Raw genomic sequence first — 13,247 nt, forward strand, 5'->3', positions numbered from 1 at the left:
TGGTTGAAAATTAGGAATAATTAAACCACATGTGTGCAAATCAAAAGCTGTATAAGAACTAATTCTCCAGTCTTGAAATTCCTGCAGGAAACCCATTGCTGTAACTGGCTTTTATTCAACAAATGTTGTCTGTTAGTCAGAGCTTTCTAGAGAGACTCAAGCAAACTGAATGTAAGCCACAATCACAGAGTGGTTGAGGTTGGAAGGGACCTCTGGAGGTCATCTGGTCCAACACACCACTCAAGCAGGGCCACCTGCAGGACCGCGTTCGGATGGCTTTTGAATATTTCAAAGCGTGGAGTCTCCACCACCTCTCTGGGCAACCTGTGCCAGTGCTTGGTCATCCTCACAGTAAAGTGTTTCCTCATGTTCAGACAAAGCCTCCTGTGTTTCAGTCTGTGCTTATTGCTTCCGGTCCTGTCGCTGGGCACCACTGAAAAGAGTCTGCCTCTGTCCTCTTTGCACCTTCTCTTCAGGTATTTATATACACTGATGAGATTCCTCCGTAAGCCTTGTCCTCTCCAGACTAAACAATCCCAGCTCTCTCAGCCTTTCCTCATAGGATAGAGGCTCCAGTTCCTTAATAATCTTTGTGGCCCTTCATTGTGCTCTCTCTCGTATGTCCATGTCTCTCTTGTACTGAGGAGCCCAAAACTGGATACAGAACTCCAGGTGTGACCTCACCAGTGCTCAGTAGAGGGAAAGGATTACCTTCCTCGACATACTGCAGCCCAGAATACCATTAGCAGTGGGGGGAGCAACTAAACGCTATTAGGCTTGTCACATACCTTGAAGTTATATAATACTAGAATAGCTAGGACAGAAATATGAAAGCTCCAACTTTGAAATTATGTTGCTGATTTCATCAATACTGCCTAACAACAACATCCTTAAGAAGAGAGTGTAACAAGCCAGATCTTGTTCCATACTGCATAGATTCCATAGATATTAGTCTTTCATATTTATATTCCTCTGTCTGGTTAAACTAATTAATTACCCCAAATCTGTATTACTGGTTGACTGAAAGATTGGGGACTCAATTACTGTATTTCTGATTTGCACTTCTGTTAATGTTGCTGGGCACCAGGTAGACCAAGGTATTGTTGTACTGGCTTCACGCAGACATAAGAAAGGCTTTCCTGGATATCGTTAAGTGCATTTCACAGAAAGTATGATCATGACAGTCAAAAACTAAACAAGATTTTAGAAACTTCCATGGCAATAGGAACAACTTATTTTTAGACTATGCTCTCTTGGGCAAGAAGATGCTGAATGACATCATTTCCATCATTTACGGAGATTTTTTCTATGCTATTCTAGTACAAGTGTGAATAAACTCAAAACCTTCATTAAGAAAAAAGTTTTAATCTTGAGAGGAAAAGATTTTTTTTCTGTTTTCCACATCCCCTGTTCTTTTTGGTTCTATTTCACTTACTAAAAATACAAACCACAGCCACTCTTCTCATAAGTAAAGCAGTAAATCAGGAGAGATGTGCAAAATTTAGCTGAGTCTAGATTTAGACAAAGTACTCTGGTCTACTTCCAGTTTGGACCCTAACAACCCTCTTAGTAGGATATCAGCTCACAGTATATGTTTTAGCAAAAATCTCAGTGGGCATCCAGCATGCAAACAATTTTTTTCCTCTTCGATAGAGTGGTTATTTAAGAAATAGAAATGACAACAGAATTCCAAACCATTTCTGTCTATTCTTTGAATTATGAGTAGAGTTAAATAAATATATAATAGAGTGACTATGCTGCATGTAAGCAAGGTTACACAATGCAAGGCTGGTATCAGCTCTCCTTGGCCAATATTTCTGAAGCGCTTCAAAACAATTAAACCTAGAGAACAGCTTTCCAAGCACCCTGAAGTCAAGCACTTTTTTCTACTAGTAGATTATCAAAACCCAAAACATGGGCTTTAGCTCATCAAATTAGCTACTAGCCATATTAACCTGGTATCTAAAGAGCTTGCAAATCTTGTTGCACTAACAGGCTTATGTCACAATTAACAGATAAAGCAAGAACTACTTATTAAAGCTATTGCTATCAGGTATGAACAAGTGGGTGTTCTGTGGGCAAAACTTAACTGAATCAACCCTGTTTTCCCTTTCATCTTTCAATGAACTCTTGATACACCCATCACTAGCCTACTTCACAGCCCCCACTGTACACAGTTGTATTCCACAAGATAACAAATGATTCTTGAAATAATTAAGCTTATGGTCTAATGAGTATGTTAAATATATTAGTTGTATTCTTTTATAGAAGCTAATACAAACTTACATAAGTGTCTATCAAGAACCATTATAACATCATAATACACAACACATTTCTATACTGACAATATAGAGTACATTCTAAAATCTTCTTGTTTAAAAGGTACTGTAAACACATAAGGCATTGTTACATGGCTCACCACCATCCTCCACTTTCCACCACTGCCTAATACTGCCTTCTATTCTAGGTACAGTACAGAAAACATAAGAGAAGCAGATTCCTCCCAGCTTTCAGCTTTAGTAACTAATTCACATTAAAACGTGACACTGACTTGTAGCAGAATAAGCTGGGTGAAACTAACTGCTCTAGCCAAACTTTGACAGACAGCTTCAATCAGCCTACTTATCCTCCATGTGGAACGTGTAATCCAGACTGTTGCCAACTGCTTCCCTAAAAGGTTTTCTTCTTCATTCTCTACATCAGCATTGCTAAGGCAACAACCCATTCAGTAGGAGTCCACTGTGAAACAACGTGCTGAAGACAGATAAGGATATGGGAAATGCATTTCTTGCCTGTGTTTCTACCGCTTTGCTGCTTCCCACAATCCTGGTAGCACAGGATAACTGTTGTTGTAGGGCTGAAGCTCAGGCAGAGGCAGCAGAGAGTAACTGGCATGTGACTTTGGGTCACCACCAAAATTCTACCCAGCTTACAACAGTTGACCAGAAGAGGAGATGGCACAGATGTGCTCTGGGAACACAGCACCGTGCTTCTTTAAAGGGACCATACTCCATCACCTTATTGATACCTGAGCTATGCAAAACACAAAGAACTCTCCTTTTGGAAAGCTATCAGGAGTGTTGTATATTTGTTCCACTGCACGCAAATGGTTAAGGGAACTTGTTTTATTGGTTTTCTCTTGATATCCCATTGTATTTCTTCCAGGCATAGATTTTCACCTTCTGATTTGCATTTTTTTGGCTGCTTTCACCCTTGGCTTAACTGTAAGATACATAGCTTCAGATTTGCAGTCAAGACTGAAAAGTATAGTTAATATTTTATCAGCAGGAATGTGATCAGTATGTAACGTTCTAGAGGATTAACGGAGTTAGGGAAGGAAAGCTACTACAAGCTTTTATGCCATCTACCCTAAGAGCCCTTGTCATTCAGGTATTCTAGAATTACAAATGCAAGCAAGTACTTTAGGTTGCATTAATGTAACACTACTCTTCAGGTCACACTCTGCTGCACTGTAACTACACCATGCTGTAGAATCCTTTTGCCTTCCTCTTTGTTTATACTATAAGCCATACTTTTCCCACAGATCAGGATTTCTTCCCTAGATGAACCCTCTATACTAGGCCTTACCAAGACTGTTCACTACCCCATAAAGCTATTCTTTTAAAAGTGAATGGAACAAAATCATCTATGTCTACAGCCCTACTCTTTTTCTGCAGAGTTGTGTAAAGTAAAGTGTAAACCCCCGCCCGCCACCTCACACCAAACCCCTTTCTTCCACACACCTTCATTTTATTCCAGAGGCCTGAGCCTGATTTGATCTACAAGACCCAGATGCAGTTGTTCTACCTCCACTAATCACTTTGAGACCTCTGCAGATCTAACAGAAGCAACAAATCCCCTGGGCTCGGCACTACCAAGACAATAGGAAAATATGGAACCACAGGTCCTGGAGAAATAGGTACCCTCTCCACTTACTTGTGGCAAAGTGCTTCATGAATTCTCTGGCATTATCAATTCTGTGTTGAGATCCCAATTCAATCAGATCCTAAGCTGCTGGTTTGTGACTAATCAGTTAACTCAGAGAAGGACACTTCTGTTCTATGTCTTAATTGATATGTGTTAATGCATAGGCATCAAGAAAGCTTTATGCACTTATGCAGTGAACAGGCCTATTAGTGAAACTTTCTGGAATCAAAGCAAGCATAAAAACAGAATGCGAGTAGCCAAACCAGCTTGTACATTAAAATATCTATATTTTTATCTTGCAGTCATACAACTTTCAGTTGCTATGGGTTAGGTCTCGCCTTTTTAGCCCAACTTGCTTTAGCAGGCTGCACTGTCCCAAGGCTGTTTATATTGAAGAGCTGTTGTTGGATCCTCCTATCTTTGACGATCTGATTAGACCACTGACCTGGTCTCTTCTCCTTTGCTCTGACTTTACATATTTCACCCTGCCTCAGCAGTGTCAGACCACACAGGGGCCTGTATTTGCCAAGATTAGCAAAGCTTTTCCTCCTGGTCAAAAGGAAGTCTACTTCTGCCAGTAAGTGTGATGTCACCAGTCCGTAACGGCCCTAAGGAACATACAAGCCTTAATTTTTATTTTTGCTGGTTTTTTTTACTGTATCACAGAACCTTTTCTGCCAAGATCTTTCCTTTGCAGGAAAAAAGCAACCAAAAGCTCCCAGCATATAAACTGTATATTGTATAAACTGTAATGCCTGAAAATGTATGCTACAGCACAGAGATCAAAGGTTGGTGCAAGGAAGTCTGACAGAGCCTGCCTAGAGTTCATTTCAGTGCTCAAAGTTACTCAGAGAAAGCCTAGACACTTTACAATGACATCCTTCCATTTTCAGAATACTACTTTAAATATCTGTATTATTCTCCCTCCAACCATTCTCTGCCACATCGCCTGCAACTATCTTCCCTCAAACACATGTACACATGACATATATAAATCTGTCAAAGATTTCAGCACCAGTCAGCCATGACATCCTATCATGGCTATCACTGTGACATACTGGGGGACATCCATCTCGCCTAACTCAAAGCAGCGTAGATCCCATGGCAGAGCTCATCACTGTAGAATCCCTCTGTGGTTAATGAGGAGAAACAGGCTTTTTCATGTGATTCATAAGGACTTCAGGATGGTAAGTTACATATCCTAAAATCACTTATTTCTCTCCTCTCACTAAACAAATTGTAAACTTTACAGGACAGACATCATCTCTCTCTGTTCTCCTTTGTACCATGCAGGCACAACAGGGCTTTCTGACATGGTGGTAATAAATAATAATGATGAACAGTGTCAGCTACAGTAACAAGCAGCAACTAGCCATACTAACGACCTGGATAAGAATATCACTATATCAGACCACTTCTTTGTGGCAGTGAGTCAAAACTAACTGGGTGTCCCCTGCTGAACCTTTAATAGAAGATCAAACCGTGCTGAAAGACACCATGGTAGTCAGCTAATAATTCCTCCAAATATACTTTGTTTATTACTCTTGACTTCACAAGGATGCATGGCTAGTTCAAGGTCCTTATATTAACTGGAGTATTTCCATTTTTGAGTTAAGTGTTAAACTTTTTTCTCTTTGCAATCTGGCTTGAAAGGGTTTTTGTAAACTGCTACCACACTGGCCTTAATCTTTGAGGGATCTGTGACACCTCCCTTGTTTTTCTTTGCATGCACAGTGCAACTCTGGAGCTTTCTATCTCCTTTAACACTCTCACTAACAATTTCACCACTGTATTTCCTCAATCATAATCTTTTTCTTCTCAAAGAAGTACGGATTCAGCTTTTTTCCCCCCGAGTAATTTTTGATTGTTTGTATTAATTTTTATTCTGTTTCAGAATTTTCTTCCCTTAGAGACAAAGAAACCTTAAGAAAATACTTTACTGGCTTTATAGTATTTTATTTTGTATTGTATTCTTTTTTTTTTTGATAGATTTTTTCCTGGTTTTAGCAAAAATATATCTTCAAAAGAATCCCCCCCCCCCAGCATTACAAAGTCCTCAGTGGTTACAAATAAGCTGATGCATTTAAAGAATTGAGAATTTTTAAAGAAATGTAACAATTCATTGTGATACCATTTATCATCATCTTCCATTCATGAAATATTTAAAGGCTCTAATACAGAGCTTTAGATGCAATAATCTGTAGAATCTCAGATGGTGTAAATTTGCTTAATGCCACTGAAAGAAATAAATCTGCACCATTTTACACCAGTAAAAGCTTGGGACTTAAACAGTGAAGATTGGTGATCAACAGTTGGAATGAAAGATTCTTTGCATCAGTTCTCCATGGTATCAGAAGATAATCAGTGACTCTAAAGCAATATAAAAAGCAGAACCTAAAATAACTTTCAGGGTGTTGCCTTTTTACATTATTCATACCAATTTCATAGGGCAGAGTCTAAAAAAAGTACCTAAAGATTATCACTCTAAAAACATCTCTCATGTACCCTGTTTCAGCTCTTCCCCCTTTTTCATGAAGTAAATATCCCATACTTTTTCAAAATATGTCCAAGGAAATCATATAATGTAGCTGACTAATTTTCTGAGGCACATATTTAGTGGATATACCTTGTCATAACCCCAAAGATTCTAAATGATTGGTCCTCAAGAAAACTTACCTCTGATAAACTCTTACCATTGGCAAACCAGTGGGTTTTTTCTAGCTCAGTTCTGAGGTTTCTTCTTGTTCCTTTTAATTGTGTTGTAAATAAAAGGCAACATTGTTTTGGTGGGACTTTGGTGTTTCCTGTATTACAGGGAGGGAAGCATTGGTACTAAAGGTGTTCAAGAAGGTAAATGACCATTGTCCATTGAAATGGATCTTGCATTTACAAATACCTGTACATTTTAATGCAGTCATTAGACACATGATGTATAGACAGGTCTTTTGGTTTTGTTTGGGGGTGGTGGTGTGTGTTAAATAGCAGATAGCTCTCCCTGAAGTCTGGAATGCCAATCGGTTCTATTTTTTGTTCTCTTCAATATCCATAGAGCTTTCTTGTGTTTCCCCTGTGGAAATATATACTGCCAAGAGTCTCAATGGTATTATGTCTCCCTCACTTGTCAAGTTTTCACCAGTTTAACTGTACCACATCCTACAGTATAGTAGACAAGCTCTCTCTCTGCTCTCTTCACTTCATATCAGGCTTGTCACCAGTGATTTTCTGTTGTTCTTCCTATTTGTTCCAAGACTAATCACAGCCAGGATTCTCTGCTGTCACTTCACTGTACTCCCTCCTACTCTTAAACTTCTCAGCTGGACTAAGCACACATGGCAATAGACTTTTGACCAAACTATATTGAACAAATACATTAAGTTTTTCCTGACTTCAGATTATCATTGACCTCATCTAACAACTTTTGCCTGCATTCATGCATTGGGGACTGTAACAAATGTATGTAATGCCACACAGGAACCTAAAACAGAGACATTTGGGCCAGGTTTGCAATGCCAAAAAGACAAGCAAACTGTTAGGCGAGGACAGAAGATTCAAGCATTTCTTATTGTATCTGCTCTACCTGCTTGCCTTGCCTCTTATAACTGTATTTGCATCAGTCTTCCAGGCAGTAATCTTTCACTCAAGGAATACCAGTCTGAGCCTGTTTTGTATATGGCTGCAGTTAAGAGGGCTGAGTAATGAATCAAATCAAGCTGTATTGGCACATTCATAGCCTGTGACTGACAGCAAAGCAGGGAGAACTCCTGCAGTGATACACTATACCTATCAAAGTCTACTGTATCCTGTAACTTCTGTACTACATTTTTGCCTTCACCTGACACTAAGGGAACAGTTTCATGCATCTTTTTCATGGCAGCAGGAATAGCTTAAGAAATGCTGTTTCCCATTACCCCTTGCTATTCATTCCCCCTCACTGGGCCACTTCTGCTTTTGGATTTTTTAAACCTGGATGATTTTAGGGATGTAACTGACCAAGTTAAAAACAAACAGCTGCACTGGCATGGTTGAAGGAGCTCCAAATAGTGGTGCAGGAGTGCAGTGATATCTCTGACTAGTGGAAAGCAGGCAATTCTTATACTCACTTTACTATCAGAGCAAACGTAACATTAAAACACACACCTCAAAACTCCAAGAGGCGCCAATGGAAGGTAGAGAACACAAGGTGATTAAGCTGAAAGGATCTCCGAAATGTACCAGGAGGGATACAGGGCAAAGAGGACATAGAAGATGCAGCCAAGCCACCCTTGGTAGCTTTCACCTACCAAAGCAAGACAACAAGGTTAAGCAGGAAGGTTTATCAGGTTCCTGAAAGGACCAAGTGTAGGTTAATAGGGACTGACAGTTTAGTTTCACTATAAACATCTGTGGGTTTCAAGTTGGCATCATTCCACACCTGAAGATAAACTGTGTAAATTATTCCATTACAGGTTCAGCTACAAAGTACTCCTAGACTTGTTAGGAAGTGGGGGTTTAAAAAAAACTTAATCACAGAATGACCTGAACATGCTGAACATACTGAGTCCCACTCACTCTCCTCCTTCCTGATCTGATAAGGACCTAGAACTCTCGGAAGTTCTGATGAATTTTAAACCCACTAAAAGTTTTTGGCAAGCTTTAAGACTGACCAGCACATGCCCTTTGCATAAATTAAGACAGGAGGTTTTGCATATGTTACTATGTTATTAGAGATATGAAATCCCCAGGTAAAGCCTGTCTGACTGGGACTTGATTATTCATCCATGTGCCAAATAGGAGAATTGTAAACTTCCAGGTCCCTTTAAAAGTCTGCAGCCTCCCCTAAGGAAACTTGGAAAAGTGTCACTAGTTTCAGGGACTAAGTAGTTCAGACTAAGATAAAGCCTGAAGTGGTTTTCTAGAGGCTTATAGCAGAGATTCTCCCAACTCTGCTTAGCTTCCTCAAGCAGAGGTGAGTACTCTGAATTGCCAGATGAGGTGTCTCTCCAAAGCTGTAGCATCTTTCACATTGAGTGGAGCAGAAGATGCAAAGCAGAATCCACTGTGTATCCCACCTAGCACTGCAGAATCTGAACCCAGTCCAGCTTCCTACAAAATGGTATCTAATCCTAAATCACTGAGAGTGTACTAATGAATTTTAAATACTAATATTTTGCCAGCATGGAGCTGATGAAACAGGCACGACCCTTTATATGTGGATTTTAATGAAATGCTCCAATCCTTACACATAGGGGACCTGTTATTCCTATTTCTCAAGATTTTGCATACAAAGAATTTTAATACATATGCATAATGCACTTCATATCCAACTTCTAGTCAAATGTAGTTTAAAAAATTCAATATATGTATTTTACCCAAGTGATCTACCCCAGATAATAGAACTGAGGCCAGGAATAGTCTAACTTCCAGCTGTAAAGTGTTATCCGAAGTAGTTCAGAAATACTAATAACACATTAAGCAACATTCTAAAAAACAATTCAGATGTGAAGTTTGATCTTAAATACGTGCACAGCTTGGTTTTGGATGAGAATTGTTTTGAGGGAAGAAAGAAATTTTATCCATAGGAACCCTATGCATGGTATAGCTGCTAAGAGCAAGAGTGTCCTAAGTACAACAGCATATTGGACCCTTTTGGAAGAAAAGAGCTGTTTACCTGTGCTACAAAGAACAATACAAAATTATGATACTGACTTTGAGTAAGTTCATAGTTCTGTCCCATCACACTGTTGTGTATTGTTATGTGAGTTTTGCACTGCTATGCACAATACTCAAAGTGGCAGTGGCAGAAGACTATTATGGAAACTAAACATGGGCAAAACATAGCTGAATAGTCACCCATTTCCTTACCACTTCAGTACAGTGGGGTAAAGGAAATGAGGAAAAAACATTATTATCTTGCTTTTCTAAAACAAAAGTTGAGTCTCAGAGAAACACAGAAAACGTGAGTTCCCAGCAACTTACAACAAAAATTACCAACCACCATACAACTCAGTCGCTGGAAATGTTCCAATACTGGAACGATGTGTGATTTTGGGCTCCCTTTGACTTTGCAAAGTCTTGTTGCACTAACAGTAGTGTAGCCCTTGAACACAGATGAGAAGTAGGCAGTAGTCTGTAAGATAGGGAAAATTGTGTTAATAGTTTGCATTTTTAGTTTCTAGCTTTCTAGCCAGAAGTAAATGCAATAGATTGAATTTGAAGTGGAAGAAATAACTACTCATTATTTTCTAAGCTGATATTAATTTGACCCTGTTTTCAGCAGTGAAGATGGAGTACATTATCTCCAGAGGTCCCTTCCAACCTTAACTGTTCTGCAAGTCTGTAATTCACTGCTTCTTAATGAATATTGATATTGTTTCCCCAGATCACTATATTTAACCCAAGTTGTTAGTTTACACATTTTATACTCAAGACACAGGTAAAAACAAAAAGGAGAGCAATATTTTTTTTTTACCCTGTGTTCCTACAGTCCATGCAATTTTCTCATTAATTTTTGGCAAATTATTTTCTACTCACTATCATGCCAGTTTTTCCCCTACCCAGTACTGCTGCGGTTTGATTACCCTACCACATTTGTTTTATGCTATCTATCAAAACTGAGATCATTGGCAATACTTTGCTTTTCACAGCCTACACAGAGGAAAATGAAGGTCCAGGACCAGCTGACTGAAGTCTATTCAACTCCATATGAAGTATTACTTCATTTAAGAAGTATTCTTCCTTTGTGGATATTACTTCCATAAAGGTTTAAAACACAGATTAGTTTGAAACTACAAAGTGATAATATCCAGGTCACATCAAACATGTTGTAAAATATGCAGAGGAGGTTTTCTTCAGAGAGATGGAGCTTGTCCCACCAGTGAGGGCCTTGAGGCCAAAATACCTCTTTTGATTTTTCAGTTCAGACAAACTTCTGTTTTATCTCATCTTGCTTTTAATTACTAAGAACAAAACCAGAAACCCTAACAATAGGAAGATGTTTTGGTTTTGTTGGACATGATCAGATGTCAAGGTTTTCTGTAAAGCCCATTTTCATTTGGAGTTATGAGGATGATCCTACTGGTCTCACACAATATATGACATACCTAACTACAACCTAGTAGTTGTAGCAGATATGTTTACCAGGACACATTAATTCATGTCATTTCACAAAAAAGCAAACTGAACATATCCTTTCCACAGTACTCAAAATTCCAAAGCATTTCTGTGCCAAAAAACCAAGGCTGTTTTTCCAACAGGTCACAAAGGTACACTCTAGATTTTAAAGATGTCTGCCCACATTGTTGAAAGTTGATAGATTTCCTAACTTTAAGCATCAGACTTAAATACCCAAGTTGCTAAAAAAATTGATGGTGCTTCCAAAAAGACAAGTGACAGTATTATAAATCAGGAACTTCTCTTTCTGTTAAGTAAATATAAGTGCAGACCCCTAACTTAACTAAATTTGATACCTGAAGTTAAAAGGCATAAATACCTGCCTAAGTTCCAAGTACAGGAGTGACTTCTGAGGGCTAGATGGAGAAATAGGAAGGGAAGGTGCAATTTGATTTGAATCTTATTCTGGTTTCATCCCCCATTCAGCAGATGTGCTGTTGATCAACTGCACAGCAAGGGTGGCCTACTGTCTTCTTGACATGAAGAGCCACTTGGATTTTTGAATTAAAAAGGCTAACTCATCCCTCCATTCCTTTTCCTTCACTCATTACCTCAGGATGTAAAGCACCAGCAAGTGAGCTGGGGTCAGAAGAAATAATAGGAAAATCCATCCCCCCCCCCCAACAAAAGCCTTAGCAATCAGGCTGCCATTTTGAAACATTTCCCAGAACAGCTTTTTCTTTTCTCTTATGTACAGTCATATTTCTTGGGAGTTCAAATACAAATACACATTTAGCCAGGGGGGCAAAAAGACCCTACCCCAAAACCATCCATGGTCTAGTTGGGATTCTTAGACAGAAAGCTCTAATGCTTACTGTGTGGATAAGTACAAAATTAGCATAACATTCTCCAGATCATTTTTTACATACTTTTATGTTAAACCCTTTTTAGAAAGATAGAGTAGAAATAGGTTTTTACATCTCAAGTTAACTAAATGCTAACATAACCTTGCTTATTTTTGAGATCGTTAAAAGGACAATAGCTGTGTCTGTGGGAGGGAAAACCTTGTTCTTCCTGATGTCTACAGTCCCTGCAATTGAAAAAAATTAAAAAAATTAAAAAAATAAAATCATTGAGCATGATGAATAACAAAGTTTTCCTGGGATCTTCCTAAAAAGACTTTAAATGAAAGCAACCCTTTGCCTCTTCTGAGGCACACAGTTGCTCAGTCAAAGCTGAGAACCTTAAACACCACATGAGGTAAAAGAACAGAAGTCTTAAAACCATGTGTCATTCTTGGTGTCACAGCTGATCTTTGCAGCTGACAGAATTGACCAATGCCAGGTTGAACCATAGTTTCTTTGGTTTCAACACAGGATGTTGAATTTAGCATGTTTCCACACTAAATTGAAGCACCCTCTTTTCCTGCACGGCTAAGCACTGTGTGTGTATCATGACACACACCCCTGAAAACAATCTGGTATACCTTTACATTGCTTAGAATCTTTTTTTAATGCTATTTAAAAGATCAAATCCCTCCAAGGTGCCTCATTCAGTAGCTTATTACTACAAGCTTCAGAGTCAATCTCTTTTTATCACATTCACAGGATATAAGAAAGGAGGCTGAGAATTTGAGTTTCAAAGGCTGAAAGAGTCTATATTCAATTTTCTTTTGGTAAGACTTCTCTAGAGTAACTGGCCATCTTGTGAAGGCAAAGGAGAGAAAGGCAGGCAATGTGGGATGCACATAACTCACTGGTAAAGTTAAGTTCCAGACAGCCACATTCTCTGAGAAATATAGCATTGGGATATGAAAAATAGTCAGAGGCCAGATACGTTGTCACACTGCATCTTCCTCTGATAGTACTACTGTCAGAACATGTGGTTAGCCATCTGGAGCTGGATAACTTGTTCCAGGAGCTTGGTATTAGTCTTTAACTAGCTAGATCAAACATGTTCAGAAAATGACACTCTCTTTCTTTGAGCTGAACAGCACATAAATGAGAGTGTTACAAGGCCAGAACTGTTGGGGAGGGGAATCTTGTTCAGACCAAATACTCCTCCAGTTGTCTAACTTCTACCCAGACAATTTCCCTACATAGGTACAAAGTACAAGGCTAACCTTAACAGCTGCCTCAATAAGGGTTTAGCATCCTCCTGTCCTCATGGACGAACAATCCGGCTGTTAGCATATGTCAGCAACTTGAGTGCACCAACAGGGTCTGCAAGCT

Source organism: Gavia stellata, chromosome 9 (genome assembly GCF_030936135.1).
Source record: "Gavia stellata isolate bGavSte3 chromosome 9, bGavSte3.hap2, whole genome shotgun sequence".
Lineage (NCBI taxonomy): Eukaryota > Metazoa > Chordata > Aves > Gaviiformes > Gaviidae > Gavia > Gavia stellata.